Source organism: Pogoniulus pusillus, chromosome 3 (assembly GCF_015220805.1).
Source record: "Pogoniulus pusillus isolate bPogPus1 chromosome 3, bPogPus1.pri, whole genome shotgun sequence".
NCBI classification, from domain to species: domain Eukaryota; kingdom Metazoa; phylum Chordata; class Aves; order Piciformes; family Lybiidae; genus Pogoniulus; species Pogoniulus pusillus.
The window spans coordinates 426,305-434,680 of NC_087266.1; positions in this window are offsets into that span (position 1 = coordinate 426,305).

Below are 8,376 nucleotides of genomic sequence, written 5' to 3' on the forward strand. Positions count from 1 at the left end.
CAAAACAGAGCACAAGGGGGGTCACACCAACGACTGTCACTGCTTAACCCTTAAGCAGTAAGGGCTGTGGGGCCTGGAAATGTGCACACTTGGAGCCAAAAGTGGCTGTTACCATTTCTCTTTGCTATTCAGTTGGGTTGCAGCCATAAGCCAGGGACACAGAAGCACTATGAACTGTGGAAGCACCACCTCATGCAGCAATGCACTGCTGCACCAAGCATGGACAGACAGCTCTGTGCTACAGCACCTGCCAGCCACCCAGCTGCAGCCCACAGCAACTCCAGTCCATCCTCACTGAGAGGATCCAGCTGGCCAAACATCTCTTGCAGGAGCACACAGGGAGAGGGCCAGTGATTTCTACAGGTGGTTTCAAGGATCATTTTGGTACCCCAGGGGTCATTTCAGTGCCCTTTTTGCCTGCACTTCTTTGTGCTATCACAGTTCCAAACAGCTTTTCCAGTCCTGTCCAATCCAGTCCTTAATAAACAGCTAAAAATGCTTCTTTGTCTCCAGATGGTTAACATACAGAAGGTTTTTGTGTTTCTGGAGTTCCCCTTGTGGTATCCTGATATTTCCTTAATTCTGGTGTCCCCTTAGTGTTTCTGACTCACCTCCCATCCATGCACCCACTCTCACCTGCCTTCTACTCTTCCATTTCTTTTAGGAGGTCATTTAGCTTGAGGAGACCTTTTTGTTATTTCACTGTAACATGATTTTGCGGCCACAGAATTTATGCTCAGTGAGCCACCACACTGGACAGAAATCACTGAGTAACCATTTCCTGCCACCTTTTCACTGAGCCAATCCTGGCTTCACAGCAGGCAGAGCCAGGCTCAGGCAGACCTGCAAACCGTGAGTCCACGCTAGAATCTGCAGGACAGTTGTTGTGGTGGCTTCTCTGTCCTCTTAGACTGAGGAACTACCCAGTTTTATTTTGATGGAGTTTTGGATTGCTGCTTCACACAAAGGTTTTCATCAAGTGCTGCCCTGCTCATTATCTGTTCCTTGCTCATCAAGCATTAAAAATGAAGATTTTTTGATGCCTTTCATAACTTTCAGAGGAGTTCTGTTGGCTGGCACTGGCTGTGCTGCTGCCTCAACACTTCAACTAACTGAAAACAAATGTATTAGCCAGGGTAAAGTTCCAGGATTAAAGTCCAAGAATGACATTTTGGCAAGGCTGATGAAAAAGGTCTAGGCAGTGAGCACAAAGCTTCTTGTAGCTGCATCTTTACATCCTTCATCTGCCTCTTCAATTCTCTGAGTGCCTTCAGCCCTCTGCTGCAGAGCTAGGCCCAGGGAGGTTGCATCCATCGTCCCCTCTGCTGTGGCCCAGGTTCCCTCGCCTGAAAGGGACAGCAACGTTCCCTTGCTCACTGCACTCTGCTTCTCCAGGAAGGTCATCGTGGGCCAGTTAGTGGCTCTGAGTCAGCACAAATCTGGGGGCCAGTGGCACTGTGGTGTCAGTAACCATGGCAGCTCCTGCACGAGGGCATGTGCAGGACATGCATCACACAGAGAAAATCCACCCTGAGAGTTTCTGCTAATGAAAGTGTCCAGACGAGTTAACTGATGAACTTCCACCTTGCTTTCAGCAGCAACCTGTCACTCTTATGCAACGTGAGGCCCCAGAGGGTGCTTTTCAGGTGGTCACACTCTTGAGTTGCTGTTAGGAGACTGAACATGAAATGCAGCAGGGTGCTTGAGAGGGTTTTACCTGGGTGCTTGATTCTGGCTTACTGGTGCTGACTCTGGGATAGTAGAACTGAGCCAACCACCCCTTTGTTTGAAATAAAATACTATGGGGCAGTTCAGCACAGAATACACAGCCACAGAGCTTCACTGGGACTCATCCCTGCAATCTGCAGGGAGCTCTTGAGCTTAGGTCTGGTGTTTGGGAAATGAGAAGAGAAAAAGCATGAAATTAGAGTGCCAAGCAGAGGCACAGTGTGCAAACTTCTGCAAGCTAAATTAGCTTCAGCAATGCCTACTTCTCTGCATGGGATAAACAATTCTGTGCTGGGGAAGCTAAGAGCCTAATTCGAGACTGAAACTGTGTTTCTTGAGTAGTACTTCATGGGCAGCACTCCTAAACAGGAGATACCTCCAAATTCTAGAACCTTTCCAGTACCCCATGGGCAAGCACTTCTATCTCTGCAGGGCAGGCCCCCACCCATGCCGTGACATTTCACCATAAAAAACATGCTCAAGGATTTAAAAAACAAGCAAGAGAGCAGAGCAGGGCTGCACAGGCAGTGTGTGGCGAATGGCTGTGTTGTTGCTGACTCTTAGCAAGCACCAGAACATATCTGGTCTAGAGAGCAGCTCTGTGAGCAGTGGCTGAGAGAGCTGGAGTAAAGGAGGCTGAGAGGAGGCTGGAGCCAGGTGGGTGCCAGCAATTTTTGATCTCAGCTTGCACCAGGGGAGGTTTACACTGGACATTAGGAAAACTTTCTTCACCAAAGAAGCAGCTGCACAACAAGTGATGGAGTCACCACCTCTGGGGAGGTTTTAAAAGCGGTGGTGTTGAGGGACATTGTTTAGTCATGGACTTGGCAGTGCTGGGTTAGCAGCTGGACTTGATGATCTCAAAGGTCTTTTCCATCCTAACCATTGCTAAGATTTCATATCTGAGGTTGTCCTCTTCATCCCTTTGCTCCGAGGCAGGAGCGGTGCAGACATGCACCCGCTCCATCCAGGCAAGCAAGGCAAAGCAAGCAGCAGCACCACAGCCAGTGCCAGCAACCGCTGCTTGGAAGCTCCTGTGCTGGAGGCACAGCAGCCAGGGGAGAGCAGCCTGCAGGGACACGGCATGGGAAGACAGAACTGCACTGGCTCTGCAAGAGTCAGGGCTGGGTCTGTTTTGGTGACTCGGTGCTCAGTGCTCCACCCAGGGAATGCGCTCATGGGTCAGCATCGAGGCGATTTCCGTTAGGCTGCTGCTGTAGGAAGGCTCTGTACACAGATGCTCCAGCAAGAAGAAGAGCTCTGAGAGCCTCCTGAAGACCAGGCATGCCACCGGGTTGGGGGCTGAGGCACTTTAGAAACTGTGCATACAGGCCAGCTCACTGGAAATTGCCCAAAGTATCTGAACAGCTGAAAAGTGTCTGAGTAGCTGGAAAATATCTGAAGTATCTTCAACAACTTCAGTGACTCAGCAGGTCCTTAGCTCTGTGAACAGGCAGAGGGCAACTTGCAACCAACCAACAGAGCTAAATGCAGTCAGCTGTTCACAAACAGCTCCTGTGTGGAGTGACAGCAGACGATGTGAAAACTGTGGCAAACACAGGCTCACTGTAGCAGGATGGCTAAGAACTGTGGGCCCTGGGGAAGGCAGCTCAGCAGCCTCTGTACCTGCATCTCTTGAAGGAAGCAAATTACACAGAGTGCCAAACAGCAGCTCATCAGCCTGGCTACAGATCATGGCACGGGCAGAGGTGGAAAGGGGAAAGAGAAAACACATCCTGCAGCCATGCTCTTTGGCCCTCTGGAAGTGCAGTCAGTTGTAACTTCCAAATGCCAACCTCTCTGATGCAAACGAGTGGCTGATTGTGAGCAGCTTGCTGTGAAGCACATCCACCCTGCCGTGTGCTGCCAGCACACCTGTCTGCAACCAGGGCAAGTGCAGGGATGGGCACTCGCATCCTCTTTTCTTCCACCTTGCTAAGGAGGAATAAAGCATGAGTAAAAATAGCTTCAGGAGAGCACTGCCTGGCTCTGTGGATGGCCCAGGATTCCAACACTGCCAGCAAAGCCAGCTCCAAGGCCCTGCTAGCTGTGCTTGCACAACCAGCAGCTCATGGCTGGGGAGCGGCTCTGAGGCAGCTGCCCAGACCTGCAGCCAGCAGGGTGGCAGAGCTGGCACAGCAGCTTCCACTGCTGAGCTCTTTGGATTGCACACATGCCCTGCTTCTGCCCTGCTTCAAGTAACCTCTGAGCAGGCAGCACTCGCTGGCAGACCTCCTGCCTGGGGGCTCCTGGCCTCTCGGGTTCTTCTGCAGGCACAGATAGGAGAAGCTGGGGAGACCTGATCCTTCCCTTGCACTTATTGACATGACCCCTGGATTATGGACTGACATGACCCCTGTATTGTGGCTGCTGAGCAGCCTTCCTAGGGGCATGTGCTAAAGAGCTGGTGATCATTTTAGCTGGCTGGTAGTGCTGTGTGTTCTCCCCACTAAGCAGGAGGCCAGCTGCTACTGACCTGCTCTGTGCTGCAGGCAGCCGTGCTAGGGCTGCCAAGGTCACAGAGGAAGGTGCTGTTCTGTGGGGCTACCAGTGAGAAACAGCAAATCTAGGGGCAGCTCTTGGCAAACAACATTGCAGAGATGCCCAGGAAAGGGAGGCAAACACCCTGCAGTACACAGGAGCTGAGAGAAAGCTTCCTCATCTAAGTAAAGAAGGCTGCTCAGCCCCTCCTAGGCAAGCTGCCTGCCCTTGAATTGTCAGGGAACACTTCTGTAGGTGGAGATCTGCCTGTGTCTGAGAACCTCCTTAATGCAGAGAGCTGAGGAGCTCCTCACGCAGAGAGCAGAGATCCTCCTTATGCAGAGAGCTGTCTGTGTTCAGCATCACTTACATGTGCCTTTACATTTAGCTACCATCTGCTGCTGTGTTTCCTTTTGCCTGCTGCACAGCCATACACATGTAATTTGCATACTCCTACTAATTTTTTTCATTACAAGCTCAATTTCAGTTGGTTTTTGTCTTTAGCTTTCTAAAAACCTGCAGTTATTAGAGGCCACTTGATGAGATCAGCAGCAGTGTTTCATGGTGCAGGGATAGTTCTGAAATGGATTAAATGAGGACAGATGATAAAGGGCTGTATCCTGGAAGGCCAATAGGCCTGTGAGATGCCCTGGCTGCCCCACCCTTCTGCTGATGGGGGAAGCAAGGGCAGGAGGAGAACAAAGGCTTGGGCCATTATGTGGCCTCCCAAAGTGATAAACAGAGACCCACAGGGGTTTGGGTACTTGCTGGTGTCTTGCCCAAAGAAGGCTGAGCAAGCCCTGGGGTCACCTAACATGGTCAGTTTGGCAACTGCCATCTGATTGGGGAACCTCTGTGGCCAAAGGAGCCTCTGCACTGGGGCAAGGAACAGAAGTGGAGCTCAGCTGCAAGCAGTTGTGCTGCTCCTGCCTGGCTGCCTCTGCACCAGTGTGTGCTGCTCCTGCCTGGCTGCCTCTGCACCAGTGTGTGCTGCTCCTGCCTGGCTGCCTCTGCCTCAAGCTGTGCCAGGGCAGGTCTAGGCTGGGTGTTAGGAGGAAGTTGTTGGCAGAGAGAGTGATTGGCATTGGAATGGGCTGCCCAGGGAGGTGGTGGAGTCCTCATTCCTGGAGGTGTTCAAGAGGAGGCTGTGCCATGGGTTAGTTAATGAAGAAGGGTTAGGTGATACGTTGGACTTGATGATCCTAGAGATCTTTTCCCACTTGGTTAGTTCTGTGACATGCTTGTGGCTCTTGGCAGCTCTGACACTGTGCAGGAAGACGAAAAGACTTTTAACCAACACTGTGCTATCTCCTGCCTTGGTTGGCTTTGGAGTGGTAACCTGAGGATGTGGTGATGTAGAGGACAATGTAGATAAACCTTCCCTGCAAAACAGAGGTGCAAAGAGAGAGCCTGGCATGGCAACTGGCAGGCACCCTGTCTTGCACAAGCCATGGAGCCAGTGTGGGCAGTCCTGGGGGGAGCATGGGACCAGTAAGGATGACTGACAGCCTCTGAGGGGCCTTCTGGAATGGCAGACACTATGGTCCATCCAAAGGTGGTCACCAGGGCACGGTCTGCAGTGGCAGTTTGTGTCACACCCCAGAGAAACCTGCCTTTGAGGCCACTTGGTTTGGACAGTCTGCCTGTGGGAAGTGGAAGGTTCACTGGAGAAAGAAGCATGAGCAATAAGATGGATATAGAAATGCATGTGGTTGGCTCTCACCCTGGTGAGTCTCTTCCTCAAGCACAGCAGAGTGAGAGTTTCTCCAAAGGACACAGTGAGACCTTGTGACAGCCACTTTGGGCACCTAACACAAGTCAGATGTGGGTTCAAGCACACAGCTTCAGACAGACTGAAGTGAGGCAATGTCAGCCTTTCCCATGTGTCCTGTAAGGGTGTTTAGGAGATAGTCACAGGAGTTACTGCTCTAAGGGAATGCTGCTGCTGCTGCTGCTGGAGCTCCAGTGCGATGCTGGAAGCAGAAAAAAGGGTTTAGAACAAACTGGAAGGGTCAAGAGCTGAAGATAAATAAGATTTACCTTGTCCAGCCCTGACGCCTTCCTGAGAGCATGGTGCTAAGCTGTGTGACCATCTGAGTGTGTGTGTCTGACAGGAAGGGAAGGCACAAAGGGAGAAGGGTGGGAAACACAGAGCTGTTTAAAATCGGGGGGGGGGGGGGGGGGGGGGGGGGGGGGGAATAGGAACCAAAGATACAGCACAGAGTAATCATTTTGGTTACATCAACAATTATTCAATGCCCTGAGAATTCTGAGCTCTCTTGGGGTCTCTTCTGCTTTTCTACAGCAGAGATTAACACCTGGAATGGAAACCAAAGAGCCTTAGGAGGCCAAATCTGTGCACTGGAGTAGAAGTTAATCTTCAACTCAAATCCCGTCTGGAGATCATGGGGAGAAGTCTGGAGGTGCTGTGCGTGCAGTGAGTGCTTGCCCACAGCCCAGTGCTGCAGCTGTGACGTTGTGGCTAATGAACAGGTAATGATTAAACCCTGTGAGCCAGCAGGAGGACACATTTGGGGCCAAGAGTCAGTAAAGGAGGTCTGCTCTGCAGGAGCTACCATTCTGCAGGGCTGTGCCTCCTGAGTGCTGTGCAGGAGGAGCCTGAAACCTCCAGAGAGCCTTCTATGGGCACTTCACTGGGCAAGGATGCCCAGAGAACCCCATTCTACAGGCTCCCTCCAGCCTTGGTTTCATGCCAACTCAAGATGCCAAGGAAGAGCCAAGTCTCCTGTGACTGTGTGTTTTGAGACTAAGTGTGCAGCAGGTGTTGAGGCTTTCCAGTTCCTTCACCTCTGCTGCTCATATAGTAGTGAAGTAATCTTGGAGCCATAGGCATTGGGAGGGACCTGCACAGGCCATCGAGCCCAAGCCCCACTAATGTGCTACTGCTGTGCAGTGCTCTTCCATGACAGAGCAGCAGTGCCCAGCCCCTGCCATGGCTCGGCTCCCATCAGCATTCAGCTCCTGCCATCACTCAGTTCCTGCCATGGCTTGGCTTCCATCATTGCTCAGCTCCCATCATGGCTCAGCTCCCACCATGGCTTGGCTTCCATCATCGCTCAACTTCCATCATGGCTCAGCTCCTGCTGTTGCTCAGCTCCTGCCATGGCTCAGCTCCAGCCAGCACTTCACTCCCACCATGGCTCAGCTCCCACTAGCACTCAGCTCCCCATCACCACTCAGCTCCCACCAATGCTCAGGTCCCCATCACCACTCAGCTCCCACCAATGCTCAGGTCCCCATCACCACTCAGCTCCCAGCAATGCCCAGCTCCTGCCATGGCTCAGCTCCCCCCAGCACTCAGCTCCCCCCAGCACTCAGCTCCCGCCATGGCTCAGCTCCCCATCACTGCTCAGCTCCCATCACTGCAGTGACAGCAGAGGCTTGACTTTTGCCACAATGACGTGAAACAGACTTCTTAAAACACAAACCTTTATGTGAGGCAGTAGCTCACAGCAGGTAGCTTCTCCTGGCACCTTCCACCAGCAGCAAGTGTAACAAAGCCACCATGCACACAGTGCCTGTTCTCTGTTACCTGTGTATTTATCTCACCTCCTGTTAACCACCAGCTCGATGTAACAAGAGTAGATGGCAGCTTTGGATATGTCTTGACAGAGCACAGGCCATTGTAAACAGAAGGGCAGCTCAGGCCCCACGTGGGTCCCAGGGCTACTTTCCAGCACTCCTTCCAAGCACAGCTGCTGCTGCAGCAGGATTCCACAGGAGCCTCTGCCTCTGGACTACCTGGTGGGAGGTGCTGCAGCCAAGCTTACCTGGGAGCCTATGGGCTGTGCTAGCCCACAAGCACACTGTCACCACAGGCTGGTCTGTGCATCTCCATCCAGGCAGCTTAGAAAAGGTTTATTTATATAGCCTTTTTATTTCTTTTGCTAGATAAATAGCCCCTGGGGTGAGATCCCACTGGGGTATCAAACAAAAGCAGCACGTGTACCCAGGCCTATTTATAATGCTACAGTCAAACATGCCATATCTACAGCAGCTGGCATCAGTGCCATTGCAGAACTCTCTTCTTCCAGGCTGGGTAGATGCTGTTAGAAAGAGGAAACTACCTCTTGTCATTGCTTTCCTATCTTCATTAGTTGCAAAACAAACTCAAAATCTGAAATGCACAGGCTGGGCTTTGTTGAC